General features: G+C 46.0%; 1 pseudogene; it reads right to left on the bottom strand.

The window, feature by feature from the left end:
* Window positions 1-6,633: 6,633 nt before the first annotated feature.
* Window positions 6,634-7,500, bottom strand: LOC125412035 (cofilin-1-like; annotated as a pseudogene).
* Window positions 7,501-17,851: the final 10,351 nt, after the last annotated feature.

Genomic DNA, 17,851 nt, shown 5'->3' with positions numbered 1-17,851 from the left:
ACACTCCCAGTTCCCATGGGGAGAGCACCTGCTTTGCAAAGAGAAAGGCACCAAGGGAAGTCAAAGGTGGGACAGATGGGGTGGCTGTTTGAACACAGCATTCCTAATGCTAGCACTATGACTTTTATCTAAGTCCCTAGATGCTTTGGGTGAGTAGGGGTTTTATACAGGGACTGCCAGAGGCCATATTAGGTGTTTTCAAACAACATTAAATGCATAGTTAGTCTGTATTGTACCCTGGGGCCTGCTAAATAATGCAGAGCTTGGATCCCCTGGTCTTGCTTTTGAAAGCTTGGAATGACTCTTGAGGAAGAAGAAGACTTGGGATGAGGAATCCCAAGACACTCACGAAAACTTCGCCTGATCTAAAACTTCATCACATCTTTCTTCTCAGCCTCACTGTGAGGTTTTGCGATCTGCTGAGATAGAGCCAGGAGTTCCCTCTGTCTGTCTATATATCTGTGGCTCTCTCTGTCTCTGTCTCACTGGTGCTTGTGTGTGTTTGCACATGTGCACATCCCTGCTGAGGCCAAAGGTTGATGTGGGGTTTCCCCCTCAGTCACTGTCCACTTATTAATTATTGTTATTATTAATTTGAGACAAGGATTCTCACTGTGCCTGGAGCTCATAGATTCAGATAAACTGGTTGCCCAGCAAGCCCCAGGGATCCTCCTGTCTCTGCCTCCCCAGCTCTGGGATTCAGGCATGTCCCTGGCATTTTCACATGGGTGCTAGGATTGAACGGGCTCCTCATGCTTGTGCCGCAGGCAGTTCACCAGCTGAATGGTCTTCCCAGCCCACAGGCATGGTCGCTTAGTAAATTCTTGGCAACATAACATGCTGTGGGCCATGAGCGAGGATGGAAGCCAGTTCCTAACTCTGATGGCACAGGCGAGAACTCCCCGTGCTCACCAGACTCAACGGCGATCCCCTCGAAGGCAGCCGAGAGTGATCCTGGAGAGCGGAGCTGCAAGGCAAGTGCTCTTCATTTCAGAAGCGTGAGGAAATCGCTATTTAAAAGCTGGGGAGGTTTAGTCATGGGCTTTGTGTGAATGATACTCTCCAGGGAGGAGCAGCTCTGAGGTGGCTGTGGTGATTAGGAAAAGCCCCAGCGAATTAGCTGTACATCAGAATGTAGGAGGAGGGCCCTCTTGTTCGTCCTGGATGCCCAGCTAGCTTAGACCTGAAATAATTACACAGAAACTGTATTAATTAAATCACTGCTTGGCCCATTAGCTTCTTATTGGCTAACTCTTACATCTTAATTTAACCCATCTCCATTAATCTGTGCATCACCAAGAGGTCGTGGCCTACCAGCAAAGTTTCAGCATGTCTATCTCCGGCAGCTCCATGGTGTCTCTCCAACTCCACCTTCCTCCTCCCATGCTATAGTCCAAGCCAGTTCTTTATTCATTAACCAATATAAGCAGCACACAGACAGAAGGACCTCCCATGCCATCAGAACAGGGGACTGATCTGGTACAGCTAAGAGCTGGTTGGGGGAGGAGATGGTACTAACGACTGAGTCACCCAGGTAACCACACCCTGGTGGGAAGGAAGGGGTCTGGAGCTAAAAAAAGAAGGCAGAGCTGCAGGATTTTTTCCATCCTTTCTTCCATGGCCTGGGAGTGCTCTAGAATGGGGTAGGGTAGCTGGAAGGTTCTTGGTGACCCTCTGCCTTGGGGTCTTGGGACACTCCACTCAGCTCAAATTAGAGGACATATCTTAGGTGGTTTCTGATAAATGATGTGTAGACTCCAGGACCAAGGTTGTATCGATCAAATATAGTAGCGTTTGACTCCCGTGATAACTAGATGCTCCCTACTGCTCCTATAGTCCCCTATTTCTAGCTCATTTTCCTCATTTCAACTATTGATACCTCTTTTTATAGAAAGGTTTATACGTATTTCCTTGATTTATGGTGGGGTTATAGCCTGATAAGACCATAAGCTGAAGTAACGAAAGGGACTCACTACACCTAACCAGCAGAGCTTCATTACTTAGCCTAGGCCACCTTCAACACGCTTGGAGCAGTCTCTTAGAAAGTAGTCAGGCAACAGTCTAACACAAAGCCTGTTTTATAATAAATCATTGAATAGATCACGCAATTTCCTGCATACTCTGCTGAGCAGAAGTGGGAAAATGATTGTATGAGTATGCTTTTTACTCCATCATAAAGAAAAACGAATCAAAAACAAAGATAACAGCAGCAACAACAAAGCATACCTTGTTAGGACCATCAATTCTCTACTAATTTAATGACAACTTTTTTTAAAATTCTGAAACCGCTCCCCCTAAATCTGAGCCTGCTTTACTCTGACCAGCGAAGGACCCTACAGCGGACACTTTAGGCTGACTAGATAGTCTCTGCCGTAGGGCTCAGTTTTGTCTTTGCAAGGAGAGCTGTCGAGATGAGGCCCACATCAATGGTGGGACTGACTTTGATTTGGCTTTGCTCTTGGAATTAAAGGCAAAGGTCAGGTGGCAGCATCCAATACCGACTGGCAGGCAGCGACTGCCTGTGGTAAAGTTAAGGCATTGCACAGGTCTGGAGAGAGGCTACTGAAATCATCTAGTGATGTCTGCCACTGGCCTAGGTGGAGGGAGCAAGCAGCAGCTGTGGGTTGGGTGTTTGCAGAGCTGCTGAGCAACCTTGCACTGGGGAGATTAACTGAGTTGTGGTGAACACGGACTGTGGGGCTGGGGAATGGAAACGGTCAGAGATAGAGGCAGCACTGGCAAAATGTGAGAGAGTGACATAGCAACTCCCCGTGGGTAGGCTTAATTTGGTTAATATATATGGAAAGCCTCACGGGAGGTATATCCATCCAGGTCCCCCACCCCCATTTTGGAAGCTCAGCTTGATACTGCAGACATGTCACCGGCTGATTTCCCAGAGAATTCCAATGCTGCTGAGAAGAACTTCAGGGCATCTCTGGAACCAGAAGTAGACTCTTCTCTGGACCTAGGTTTACCACCCAGTGTCTAGTCACCGCCCTGCTTAGGTGAGGGGCAGCCCAGGAATTTTTGCCATGCAGCGACAAGCAAGCACTGCATTCTTGCTAGTGAGCTTGCCTTGGTTCCCTGGTTTACCATCTGAAAATAGAATCTGCCCAGAACGTCACTGGACTTTGGGTCTTTGCCAAGCTTCTACTAACTGGCAGCCCAGTTGTCCAGCTTCTATATTGGGTTCTACTTCATCCAACACAGCATCCCAAGCCACCATGCTCCTCTCTAGACCCTGTTGATACCATAAGACTTCTTTCATAAAGGGAAGAGAATGGTTGCTAAGGAACAGTTTCCAGTCCTCTGGATCAACCACAGGCTACTCTGACATGGTGAGCTAGAGGGTTAACTCTCTGTCTCATCCCCAGTCCCACAACTCCCTAGTCATCTTAATCCTTATCTTTTCTGATGAGATGCCACCTTCATCACATCACCAGGGACACAAGTCACATTCCTGAAATGACTGTAGCTTTTAGCTTTATGCAGTCTGCTAGATTTCCCGGGCTCTCTTTTGACATTTGCTTTTCTGTTTGAATGCTCCTTGGGATGGTGTCATTGTGAGCCTCGGCACATGCTGTTGCTTGCTGGTCACCATCGATCTTTAAAGGCCTCTTTATCTACCGATTTGTGTTGGGTCACAGATGCTGCCAACATACAAGCCCGGGAGTAGAGACAGAAGAGAAGCATCAGACCTTATCATTTTATCCCCGGAACAGGACTGCGATTTCACACTATAGCCCCCACCCAGCTCTCAGCTTGTAGAAACTCTCTCTGCCCCTGGAATCTTGCGAGATGCAGGACACTTGGCCCCGGGCGTGAAAGCAGCAAAAATCATCACCCTGTTCAACAGCAATCTCACCCACAATTCCAGCTTGAATCCTGGCCAAAGTGGAGAAATTTCCTCAGCATGTGAGTGTCTCAAAAAGCCATTAGGGTCTTGCCTTCGAGTGTCCCAGAGATAGAACTCTGAACACTCCAGACTGAGCTTCCCAGGCTAGGCCCTCTGGCCTGTTTATAGAGGAGCCTCTGACTACAAGCCTCTCGACACCTCTCAGGCCTGCAAACACATGTGCATGCTTGCACATACGTGTGGTATGCATGCACATACTTCCCGCAAATAAGCAGCTGTATATAAAACCAGGATAGTTTACCCCAGCATAAAACACAAGTATGTTTATTGCTGTATGAAGGGAGAGAAGCAAGTCTGAAGAGCAGATATTGACCCAAGCACGATTCACATGTGCTGTTACCTTTATGAGCCCTGCAACACACAGCTTCTCACTTTAAAGCAGTGGCATTTGAAACAGGGGGTGCACAATGCAGGCCCCGGGGAACCCTTAAAATGATCCCATACCTGCACTACACTCAGAGTCAAGCCTGACATTCTGAAAGGATTGGCTTGGGTACAGATATTTTTAATGTACACTGTGATTTGGAATCATGGGTCTGAACTCTGCCGTCTGGGTGACAGCGAGTGTTAGGGTAGGTGAGTTATTCCAAATAACTCAAAACTCCCAGACTAGAGCCCTGGAATGATGGTAGTGGCTTCTCACACAAATATTTGCTTTTTGATCCTACTGCTTATCGACTAATGACAGTCAGTGAGCAGTTAATGGCAGCTTTGGTACCGTATTGAATAGTAGGCTTCCTTGGCCTTCATAAAAAGGGAAAGAAACATCCAGAAGGTCATACCCCATTCCTCTGTTTTTGAGACTAGAAGTTGCCCAAGTCATTTTGTCCTGCAGTCCATTGGTCAGAGCTGGTCACGTGCCCTACCCAGAAACAGAGAAGTTCGGGAAGGAGGAAAGGGTTGTTGATGGTGACTTGGACACCATTGTCCCGACTGCTTCTGCAGTGTTCACATGTTGCCCACAATGCTGGCTTGGTTCTCACTAAACTTACGCAAGGATCAAATCATGAATTTTTATTGGGAAGCATGCAACAAAGAAAGTCAGGCCTAACCTATGGTCGTTTGCCTTCCCAACTCTAAAATGGCCGCCTGCCATTTTTTCAGTATTTTTCTGTCTTCCTTGAATCTTATCAAATACTATCAGAGAACAGTATTTTATTCTGGCTCTTTATAGGTGCAATCATTCATTTCAGGGCTTCCCAGTGCTCTGGTGCTTCTCACATTTGCTGTCTTAAGAATTGCTGCTTTGGGGCTAGAGAGAATGCTTGCTGATCAATCGTGAGTTTGGATCCCATCACCCCATGAAAAATCAGATGTCCCTAAATCCCTCTAACTCCCCCTCCAGGGATCCTATATCTCCTTCTGGCATCAGCATGAATGCTTTGTGCCCCAGAATGTATACACACTCACACATAAGAGCACCATCACATACATAAAACAATTTTATTTTTACCTACGAGCACGTACGTGTGTGCACCACACTCTGAGCCAAGTGAGATGCTCTCATAGGATGCTCTTCAAGGACTGCATTGGAGACAGATATTTTTAAGAACCTTCCTGGTGATTTTTGATGGCTCCATGAATTGGAACCGTGAGTCTGAATGGCACCATCTAAGGGATGGGTAGTGTTAGGGTTGGTAGGGTATTCAACACAACTCATCACTCCAGTACTGAGGAGTATTACCCACACTGTGTGAGTGGGAACCCGCAGAAGAGGATGTTCGGTCCCCTGGACCTAGAGCTACAGGTGGTTGTGTGTCCCTGATGTGTGTGCTAGGAACTGAACTCATGTCCTCTTTGGAAGTGCTCTTAGCTGTTGAGCCATCTCTCCAGCCCAAATTAACTCTAAAAACTAACAGACAATAATAAAAAACCAAAAAAAACAAGAACTGCATGCAGCTTTTCAGAACAGGTTTTATGGGGACATCCCTCTCTCTGACGATTTATTTGATTGTTCACATTTATTATTTCAGAAAAGTTTTTTGTTGTTAATTAGCCTTTTTATTGTTTTGTGCTTTTTTGTTTTTGTTTTTTTTTAAATTGAAGGCCCCTTACTGATCCTGCTGCCATAAGTGACCAAGAACAAGGGGAAGGGGAGGGCAACCAGCTGGCGAGGGAGGGTCATTTCCACACAGAACTAAACAGACAAACACAGAGTCACTATTGTGGTTAGAAGTTGGCAGCATGGGATGGGGGGATGAGGAGTAGGAGTGTCGTTAAAAAAATAGGGCAGGCTCCCCCCAAATTGGGTGTCCGGGAAGGGACTTGGTCTGCTTCAACCCAAGAGGAATCGGAAGATCAAAAGCATTTTGGGAAGGTCAGAACTGTCAGGGTGGAGGGAGCTTGACAGTCCAGGGGTGGGGGTACATTTGGCAAATGGAGTGAAGGGATTACCCTTCCCCTGCTGGGATCCCCCCAGCCCCTCCAGTCTGGCAGGAAAGCAGCAGCCTGCAACACCCATGAGCCGCTCTGGTGCTGCTAGGTGCTCCAGAGGAAGCAAGATGAGAACACCTGGCTGATGAAAGGTACCAAGCCACGTGGCTAACACAGAAAAGAATTATCGGTTAATGTAAGTTATAAGAGTTAATAAGAAGCCCAAGCTAATAGGTCAACCAGTTTATAATCAATGTAGACCTCTGTATTTTTTTGGGGGACTGAATGGCTGTAAGACCGGGTGTGACAGAAACCTCAGTCAACAGCAGGGGGCTGGAGGCGGCTCACAAGGGCTTGCCCTCCAGGGAGATGGCAGCACTACCACCTAGCTTTTCTGCCAGGGTGCAGCAGTCCTTGACCTCCTTATAGCAGTTTGCTGGTAATTCACGCTTGATTCCTGTCAGCTTCTTCTTGATGGTATCCTTGGAGCTGGCATTTTGCTCTTAAGGAGTACAGTCTTGGGGGCCCAGAAGATGAACACCTGTTGCAAGGAGGGGCTACTTGTTCATCCCGGCCACTCAGCTAACTTAGCACCAAAATAACCACACAGAAATTGTATTAATTAAATCATTGCTTGGCCCATTAGCTCTATTTTCTTATTGGCTAATTCTTGCATCTTAATTTAACCCATTTCTATTAATCTGCGTATCGCCATGTAGCAGTGGTTTACCCGGTAAAATTCCCAGCATTTGTCTCCAGCGAATCCATAGTGACTCTTTCTGACTCTGTTTTCTTCCTCCTAGAATTCAGTTCTGTCTTCTCTGCCTACCTAAGTTCTGCTCTATCAGGCCAAGGCAGTTTCTTTATTCATTAACCAATGAAAGCAACACAAAGACAGAAGGACCTCCTACACCAAACACCAGGTCCTCCTTCTTGCTCTCCTTGGTCTCGTAGGTGGCATCGTAGAGAGCGTAGTGGCAGTCCTTGTCTGGCAGCATCTTGGCAAAGGTGGTGTAGGAGTCATCCACAGTCTGCCCCACATCTTCTATTAGAATCTCCTTGCCCTCCTCCAGGATGATGTTCTTCTTGTTCTCATTCAGGCAGAAGAGTGATGCCTTCTTGCCTTTCTTCACTTTTGCTGGCATTGAAGACTTGCACACTTTCATGTCATTGAACACCTTGATGACACCATCAGAGACCGCCACACCAGAGGCCACATTTCTGGAAGCAGAAGGGAGACAGGGAGAGCTACAGAGGAACTGAGCCACTGCAGCTGCTACCGGGATCTGACTGTCAGAAAACATTTTAATAAATGTGAATGTTAGAGGTTTATTTATTACCATTTATTCCCAGAAAATGTTTAAATAACATATTGAATATTATGAACTGCAGTTATGATTTCTAATGAGATTAGGCATTTCCACAATATTATCTCTTACCTCAAGAAAACGTTTTATACTTATAATTATTAAAGTCTTTTTAAATGTTCCTTTATGAATGTTAGCATTTCATATAATTTCAAATATATGTGTATGAGTGCATGTATGGATATATTATATATTCATTACACACACACACTGTATGTCAGAAAGGAATGCTCCTGATATTTGTGCAACCATTTTATAGCAGTCACTTCGCTCAGCCCTGATGGAGTTTTCCCAGGGAGCAAGCTTTCCTTCCTGACGAGTGTCATTTAGCTTTGTCCTCCCTTGTAATTTTGCATGATTTGCTCCCTTACCTTCCGTCGTTGCCTGCATGCTTCAGAACAATGCTTAATCACGGTGAGAACAGAAGTATTCTTGTCAGGTCTTATTTAAAGGCAACGGCTGCAGTGTTTGCCTAGCGAGTGTAATATTGATTGGTCTGTCCATTACGAAAGCGTTCTTCCACTCACAGTTCACGGAGCATATTCTCTCGTAGCACCACAGACTGAATTCTATAAAAATGCATGTTGACTTCTGATGGTGTTTCTTATGTGTCTTTTTTTCTTTTGCCCTGTTGATGTGATTGCAGTAATTTCTTCCATCATTATGCTAGGTCCCCAGGGAATAAAACAGAGCTCTTCTGGTGTCTGACGCCTTTGAAAGGTGAACTCTCATTCAGGTGCATGGCATTTACCTAAACCCTGGTATTCAAGAGGCCAAGGCAGGAAGATTGAGATTTGAGGCTCTCTTGAACTTAGAGTGAGACCTTGAAACAAATAATCCATAGACTGCTTAATTGACTTTCCAAATTTGCTTCTGTATTAAATGGTGAGAGGTGTCTGCCCAAACACAACAATCTCCTTCTTCCTAGGTATGTAATCAAATGGCTACCCTTAAGTAATCCTCACTGCTGGGGTGTCCAGGGATCCTCAATCACTGGCAGCAGATCTGGTTTGCTCCTTTTGCTGTAGAGAAATCATTGCTCTAACTATATTCCAGACTGGACAATGAGTTACATGGTCAATTTTGCTCTGATAAACTGTCCCCATTACATATGCACACACCTTCTGCACGTGGGCACATTTTCACTAGAATATCTACTACACTGGTGAGCTGGCACACAGTAGGTGCTCAATACATCAGCCAAGATTATTTCTTGCACGAAAAAAAAATGGTATGGATTTAAACATTTTTATTTAAGAAGAGCTCTTCTAGCAAGGACCCTCCCTCTTCTCCTCACAGCTTAAGTTCCTGAGGCTTTTTGATGGGCAGCAGAAGGCACACTGCTTATTAGCCAGAGACCACCCAGGGATGGCAGCTACCCTGCATCTGAGTAGAGGAGAAGGGACTCCCTGTTGCTTCAGGTCCTTGGGAAGCACAATTGTGGGCTTAGGGGCTCCTTCAAGGAGAAGAAGGTGGAGGAAAGGTGAAGGGAGCAGAGAAGAAGGGAAAATAGAGAGGGAAAGGGGTGGAAAGGGAGGTGAGGAAAAGGTCTAGAAGACAGGACAGGACAGAGGCAGCAAGCAAAAGAGAGAGGGTTGTAGGGAGTGGAGAAGTATGTGGCAGGTGGGTGGGAGAGGGCCAGATGGAAAGAAACAAAGGAGAAGGGAAGAAGGCAGTGGTTGCCCCAGAACCAGGCTGCACCCCTCTGGTGGCGCTCACACAGCTATTTTGGAGGTGTTAATTTCTTACCTATTTTGGGAAACTGCAGGCATGCTCACCTCTCTGGAATGTCTCAGGCTTCGCCAGCCTGTGATTGCAGAATAAGGTCACACTCCTTTGAACTGCTCAAATTCACACCAGAAAAAGTTCTTCTGCCCTTGCTGAGAGACAGCTCCCTGAAGAGCCCCGGAGGTGCTTTGCTCTGAGGCAGCCCCTCTCGCAGTTTTAAACCACAGAGCCCCCTTTCTTCTGCTTTGGACTAATAACCCCAGTGGGCTCCACTTTACAGACCAAGTTGTCCCCACAATACCCCTGTATCAATTTTTCTGATCTCCCCTTTTACTCTTCAAAACCTTCCCTCCATCCCTCCTGCAGATAGACCTCAGGCCCTAATTCCTACAAGGCTTTCTTGAGTGATTGGAGAAATACTAATTTTCACAGCTCAGGGGCAGCTTATCTGTAAGGTTTTCTCCAGGATCTCCCAGCCTGACCCCAGCCTAGCCTTCCCCATCCCTTCTATGAGAGGATATCCATAAGCCTGATCTTGTGAGGGTCTTGGACAGGCGTCACATCTGCACTGATTTCCAGAGGGCGATGGTGTAAATGAGGGTTGTGTCATGTCTGGAAGACAGTGCCCTACAGTAGGCCCTTTTTCCTCGCTTCCTGCCCTTGTAGCCCTCAGAGAGAGCAATTTTACCTCTTCCCATGCCCCCCTCCTTCAAGGCCTGTGTTAGTCTGAGACTGAGGCTAACAAATGACCACAAAACAGGTGGCTTCCAACAATAGAAACTCATTTCCTCATTGGTCTGTGGTTCTCATGGTGGCTTCTTTCCAGAAGCTCTGAGAGAGAAATCATGTCTGGCTTCTCTCCTAACTTCTTGTGGCTGCTGGCACATCTCTGATCTCCCTCTTCTTCCTCACAGAAGGGCATTCATTAAACATTGGAAGCATTCTTTTTTCAGATTATAATGCAATTACTTTTCTCTCTTTCCTGCCTTCTCAACATACCCACCCGTATACCTCTCTTCACCCTTCAAATTCAAAGCATCTTTTAAGAACTAATCGTTATTGGATGCATATATTCATGCAAATATATATATATATATATATTCCTAAAAATAACCTGGGGATTGAAAAATCTACATTTCACCCACTATAGAGCCGTTATTGCTTCCAGGATAGGCATTTTCTGGGAGCAATGGCCCTTCATTCTGCATACCACCCTGTGCACGCAGCCTTGCTCTGAATTCCCAGACACAACTGAACTACTTCCAGCACACCAGTCTAACATCTGTCTTTGTTATATAAGTCTTTCAAAGGTCAACTCATAGCTGTTTGTGGAGTGAATGAAATGAGCACTTGTGCTCTGACCAAGAGGAAGGTAGTGTGTTCCATAAACTTCTGGACACTGATGGGGAGTGTGCGTGCGTGTGTGTGTGTGTGTGTGTGTGTGTGTGTGTACGTGACAGAGGTTCTAACATCTAATTCTTATATGTAGCTCAGCTGGAGCTGGAAGTGAAAAAATAAAGGTGCTTTCACCATTTCTAACCAGTTACAGGAGAGGGTAAACTGCCCCAGGTCCCTGTTAGGGACCGGGTGGGATTAGAAGGTGGAATTAGAGGAGAACGCAGCTGCTCAGTAGCCCAGAGTGGCCTCAGTTGTACTCTTCCAGCAATGATAATGTTGCAGCGGGCACTGATTACTATTCAGAGAGGTTGAGGAGAGTGAGTTCCGCAGGTCCAGCAGGGAATACCAGGGCCAAGAAAAAACAAATATACCTCTGCACTGAAGTGTTTGAAGCCAGGGTCTGTAAATTGAAATGTACACAAGCCGGACAGATGTTGCACCAGAAGGCACTGGGACACACTGGGAGATGCATCCCTTGTTCATGGGGACAGAGATCATGGTGCAGGGTCTTCTAATTGAACATTAGAGGGCTTGAGACCACTGATGGGAGAGGATGAGGGCACAAGACACAGCCGCCAATGGGAACTGAACGACAAACATCTTCTAAAGAACACAAAAGCCAAAGGGAAGGGAGCAGGGCCCCGCACATTTCCCTCCTCCCGCTGCAGCTGCCACATTGAAGCTGCAGTGGGCTTTTCGTGCTTGTTGGTACAAAATATCAACATACTGGGAAACTCATGTGAAGGACCAGTGAAAGCCCCACAACATATTGACACTTTCCCTCCACTTACCAGCCAGCATGTGTGGCAGAGAGACAGCTCCACACTGAGGGCCCAAGTTCAGACCCCAGCTCAGGTGGCTCTACCTGGCTACATTCCCTTTGTACCTCCGCCACTCGGTGAGTTAGTCACTGCAAGGGAGGGTATGATATCCCCCCACACAATGGCATTTCCAACTAACAAAAAATAATTTCTGTTAAAAGTTTTATTCATTGTTTATTTATCACTGTGTGCATGTGTGCGCGCGCTCAGGTGCACATATGCACATGTACACGCACACGGGAGGAACTCAGAGGTCAGTTTCTGGTATTTTTCCTCAAGAGCCACCTATCTTAAATTTTGAAGCAGAGTCTCCCAGTGGCACCTGGATCATGGTTTTTAGGCTAGGTCTCTGACTGGCGAGCCCCAGGGACCTTCCATTGTCATAGGCTGGCTTCTCTCATCCGCTGCCACTTCCTTATAGGCAAGAGGGTTTGGGCATGGAGAAGAAGTAAATACTGTATTCTTGGCAAAAGAGGTTTCTTACTACATTCAGACCATTAAAACCAAATGCCACAAACCATGTGGCTTATACATATTAGAAATTTATTGGTTACATTTCTAAGAACTGGGGGCTTTAATCATTTGGCCTCCTTCCTCATAGATGGTGCATTTTGCTGTGTCATCTCCTGGCAGAAGGAACAAACTACCTCTCTGAAACCTCTTATGTAAGTACAAACCCAATCATGACCTAACCCCACCCTACTCCCATTTTATGGTTTTGGAGTGGTCCTATATATTTAGACTTCACAGGTATTTAACACAGCAGGAGATTGACTATCGTTGGATTTCTGACTGGCGAAGCAAGACAGGAAGGAGAAAGAGGGCAGTTTCAAAAGTTTGAATCTTGGTTATCAGCTTGAAAAGATTGAGAGAAACCTTAAGAGACAGGTAAAGTCTCATCTTGGGTGTGTGGAAGTGAAGGTTTTTCCACTGAGGAAGACCTGCCTGATCCTGAGTGCCCAAGAGGCTGGATGGAGCAAACAGCAGGATAAATTCTGCTTGCACACATAAGCACAACCCTATGTGATCAGATGCAGTCATCCCTGGATGTCAGACGTCACCTCCTGTAGTAGTCTGAGCACAGATACAGGCAAGCTCTCTCCCTGTCTTCTTCTGCCATCTTGCTTCTCCAGAGACCCTGACTGATAAACTGGTGTTGACTGTGCAAACAGCTTTCCACTGTGGAACAGGAGCTCACTTGTGCAGGACACATCTGGGAAAACTTATCTCAGAGTTTTATTTCTCTTTTTTGAGAAAGTAGTAAAGATTTTTATTGTCAATATAAGATAACACAAATAAATTATTTTTTGCAACAATCTTAGTTAGAGTCCAGAGTTTCTCTGTAAGAAAGTTAGCTCATTACATAAGCAGATTGCTATCAAAAATGATCTGACAAGTGTATATGACAGTGTACAAGACCAACAGACTTGCGGACAATGAGAAGAAAGATAAGGGCATTTTCTCACTTCCTTTCCTCAGTAAGATGTGTTTCTGAACATATTAGATTAACTTGGTGGAAAATGGTCTCAAAGTTATCAGAATGAGGTGATGCCAAGTTCAGGTGAACCTGAAGACTGTAATCCGACTATTCCTGTCATCTTCTTTACTCTAACAAAAGCTTTAGCTGGGTGTGGTGGTGAACACCTTTAAACCCAGCACTGGGAGACAGGGGCAAGTAGATCTTCTCTTTGAGTCTACTGAGCAAGTCCCAGCCTAGCCAAGGCTACATAGTGAGACCCTGTCTCACAAAACAAAGCACACACAACTATAAAAAGCTTAAGATCCAGGAACTAACTGGTAGAGTACTTGCCTAGCAAGCATCTTGGAGTTTTATATGCCTAAAAATATATTCCACATCCCCAGGAGGGTCGGTTCTCTAGTGCATTCAGTCTCCTCTGCACAAGCTGGGGAAAAGCCTTCAGGTGGAGCATTGCAGCTGTTTGTAGTCGATAACCAGACGAACGGTCACACCAAGAGGGTGTGGGTGAAGGTTTCAACTGTGTCTGCTGCTGCTGCTGCTACACAGAACATTGTGCATCTCGTAACAGAATTTGTATATATAAGCAAGTTTGGGAGTCTTTTTATAGTCTATATTGTCAAAAAGACAGAGATTGGATTTAGTTAAAAGGGACTGTCTCATCCAGCAAGTTGATGGAGACAAAGGAACAATATCTGACTCTGTTAGAATCATATGGCATTGGTTGGGCTGGAGAGCATGAAAATGTGTGGATAAGAGGCTCACATGTGAGAAGAAGAACATGCTTAGAGCCTAAAACCTGCGCCTCAGTGTGACAGACACCTGAGATAGTTAATGTTAGGGTTTTTGTTAGTTCCTTTTGTTTTGTTTTTGAAAGAAGAAGGAGATAGGTAGAGATAAAAAGAAATAGAGAGATAAACATAGAGAAGGAGAGATAGGAGATAGATGGGTGGATCAACCTTTAGGCAAAGGACTTTTTGGAGAGGGACACAGCATCAGAGTGAAGAAGTATCGATTTCAAGAGAAAAGGGTTAGTTCTTTAGGTCCCTAGTGAGAGAAGGAAGATGTACCCAAGTCAATGGACCCAAGGTTGGCTGACATGACTCAATTGGCCTTAGAGACATTGGATTTTTTTCAATATTACTTTCTGAAGCAGTGTTTAAAAGATCCTAAAGACATTCCCGGATAAGCGGCATCTGGAAGAACAGTGGGTCCAAGCAGTACGGAAGGAGACAGTTGTGTCAGCTGCCCTTCCAGTTTTGGGTTTGTTCTCTGGAAATGCAGGAGCGGAGACTTGTAACTTGTTGTGCTGAGTATGCTTGGATGGGGGGGGGAGAGAGAGAGAGAGAGAGAGAGAGAGAGAGAGAGAGAGAGAGAGAGAGAGAGGTGCTACCTGGCTAACAGTTGGGGTATGTTTGTGTCACTGGTTGTTCATATGTGGCTGGAGCCTCAGCATCACGCAGAGGTGTTACGGATGACAGGGATGACATGGAGGGAGGATGCCATGGTTCAGCCTGTGTATACTCTGAATGCTGGGTAGAGAAGACATACAAAGATAATGGCGACCAGGTGAGCCACTTTGTCTTCCAGAGCAAGGTGTAGAGAGGTAGGCCTATATATGGCTCTGAATACCACCATGAATCAAAGGTACCACCTTAGAAATAGGTCTGAAAGGTGGGATGATTTCTCTGAGGTCTCTGGAAGGCAGATTCTCAGTCTCGGCTTTGTCTTCTTCTTTAGAACACTACAGAGCTGAGAATCAAATTCTGATCTCTCCCAGTTACCAGCCCCCTCCATAGCTACCTTTCTGGACTGTCTCTGTTTAGTTTCTAACACCCTGCATGTGATCTGGGTTTGTAGAGTGGATTGGATTGGATGAATCCAGAAATTGCAGAGACAGTTTTCTAGCTTGCTGGAGGCTGTCTTGCTAGAATGTCAAGAAGAAAAGGATTTTTAATTTTTTTCTTCACCTTTAATAGCACTGACACCAGGATCTGTATTAGCGAAACCAAACTCACTGGCAGCCCACCACTCTCTAGCAAGGAAGTCACTCTTTTACTTATTCGTTGTTCATTAATGTTGAATGAGCGTCCACGACCTCAGCTTCAACTCTAGTCACTTAAGAAGCAGCAATGAATAAAACAGGCAAAACTCTCAGAGTTTGTGTCCTAGTGGGAAGACGGAAGAGACAAAGGGCCATGAGGTGTTCGTGCTGGTCTATGCCCTCCCTAGATCACCAGTTCTAGAAGAGGAGCCTTTCTTTTTCGCCTGGTTTTTAAGACCCTTCCCAGTCTGTACCCATCTACCTCTCCAGCCCCACTGCTCACCACACAGGGTGCACTGCAAATACTCTTCCCAGCCGCCTCCACCCAAACACAGCTTCCCTGACTCTAGGCTCTTGTTCTGCTTGCAAACTAGGTTTGCTGAGACCACCGCAATGCCACATGTTTTCTTCCCTTTTCTTATCTACTTAAAGTCTTGACTTACTGTGAAATCGGAACCAGATGCAGGGTTGGGTTAAGGATTTCTCGCTCCATTTCTGTGCCTCTGTTAACGTCCTTACCCCCCAGCCTGATGCCATTAGTTTCAACCCATAGCTTGGTGCATGCTTAAGTCAATGCTTTCTGATAAAGCCTCAGATTGGCATGTGGACTTCAGTGGGAGGTAACTTTGCTCAGGATCATTGGGGTCTAGTGGTATTCAGAGCAGGGAATAGCTTCCTTGACCCTGACGCCTCCAGCTTTGAGGTTAAACACAGTTAGGGTGAGAACAGACCCAGATGCTAATCACAGCAGTTCTGCAGGGCAGGCCTAGTGGCGATTTATTATACTTCAGTGCATGTTCAACAAGTTTGAGCCCCGCTCTGGGTGTTGGCTTCCCATTGCCAGTGGATGCTATCCGAGGGATGAACTATGTGATCCTGCAGGTGGATGAACAGAGTCTGGGCCACAGTTCAGCTCAGAGATGCCAAAGCAAACACTGGATGTCTCAACTGGTTGCATTCCTGACCTCATTAAATGGGATGATCTGAGCTCAGCCAGATGGAGGACAGGGAGGAGCCTGAGAGTCGGAGCCCCAGGATGCAGGGATCAGGCACCTGCTATAAGGGGCTCAGTCATTTCTGTCCCTTTGCCTATCCTGATTTAGTCTTTTCTATAGCTCAAAGTGCCCCCAACATGGTGCAAGCTCTCAGAAATGGGGGTTTTAACTGCTGAGGTGACCTTTGACACTGCTCAGAAGGAACTCGGTAGCAGGCAAACAGACTGGCTTGGGTGGAAGCAGTCAGCCGGCAGGAAAGGATTATGTGAGATGCAAGCAGATATGACAGGCTGCCCAGTCGAGGACTGCTGGGCTGGGATTTCATAACCTGAACAGAGTCAGGCTAGGCCGAAGACAAAGTGCCTTGGGGATCTTCAGGGTCACTTTCTGGACAAGGTGTTCATGAAAGATGGGCAAGGCATGGCTTAACACCTCAGTAATTATTTTGTTTAACCTTTAAGCTAGCCCCATGGTTAAACTGTTCTTCAATGGGGGGGGGGACTAATCCGAGGGGAAATAGTTTCATGGCATGTATGGCTTGTGATGTTTGTGGGAGTCGAATACTATACTAATTTGCTATATTGTGCATTGACAGAGTGCACAATGCAGAGAAACCAAATAGGTTCTAATTCTGAGCAGCTGTGAAGACTTGGGCGACTTTCTTAACCTTTCTGAGTCTGAGTGTGATTCCTGTCATGTAATGAGGATGGTGCTACCCTCACAACAACAGGCTTCAAGAAAGTATCACACGTGGATTTTTTTTTTAAACAGAAACAGGGTTTCTCTGTCCTGGAACTTGCTCTGTAGCCCAGGCTGGCCTCAAACTCGCAGAGATCTGTCTGTCTCTGCCTCCTGAGTGCTGGGATTAAAGAAGTGTGCCACCACTGCTGTCAGATGTGGAAAGATTTAAGCCAAGCTTTACTTTGGCCTTAGTGTTTTCAGATCATGTTTTAGTAAAAATTACATGTGTGCGCATGCACGCACGTGCACACACACACACACACACACACACACACACACACACACACACGTGATCCTGTAGGGCCACCATGGGGCATCTATAGTGAAAGCGATCTAGTATCCCTAGCCATAGGACTCCCCACTCCTGTCATGAGCGGGTGGCATTTTTAGGAGCAGAAGTCCAAAGCCTGTGAAGTCAGCCGTAATCAGAAGACAGATTCTCACACTGTCTCGTCACTTCGCCCTGAAAAGAGAGTTGGAATGAGTTTTGTAAGGAGTGTTAGGGTCAGGCTCAGTGGTATAGAAGTTTTTGTGGTCCGTCAAAGGACTGCACTGCGCCGGGGCTCTGCGAGTATCTTGGGATGGGCTATTTTGTCTCTCTTAGGGAAAGACGACCAGTCTAAATCAACCTAAGAGGCTGTGGTGATTGACTCTTCCTGGCTAGAGGGGGGCTCTGCTGTCTGGAAGGACCCCTGGACTGGAGAAGGACGGGGATTATCTCTGGGAGATGCTTTCTGTGTTGTCATGACTATTACTGTCTGAAAGGTAGGGTTGAGCTGAACTCAGCAAGCATCATGAAGATGTTTCATGACTAGAATTACTTAGTTATCAAAGTGTCATTATTTAGTTATTTGGTACATTTCTTGTGTGTGTATGTATGTGCGTGCATTCGTGCGTGTGAACATGTGTGTTTGTGTGGGTGTGTGTATGTGTGAAGGTATTTGTGTGTCGTATGTACTTGGGTGTGCATGCACCTGTGAATTTTGAGGTC

The sequence above is a fragment of the Myodes glareolus genome, chromosome 4, assembly GCF_982192425.1.
Source record: "Myodes glareolus chromosome 4, mMyoGla1.1, whole genome shotgun sequence".
Classification (NCBI taxonomy): domain Eukaryota; kingdom Metazoa; phylum Chordata; class Mammalia; order Rodentia; family Cricetidae; genus Myodes; species Myodes glareolus.
Note: the sequence above shows the minus strand (reverse complement) of the source record. Positions and strands in the feature narration are given on the sequence as shown.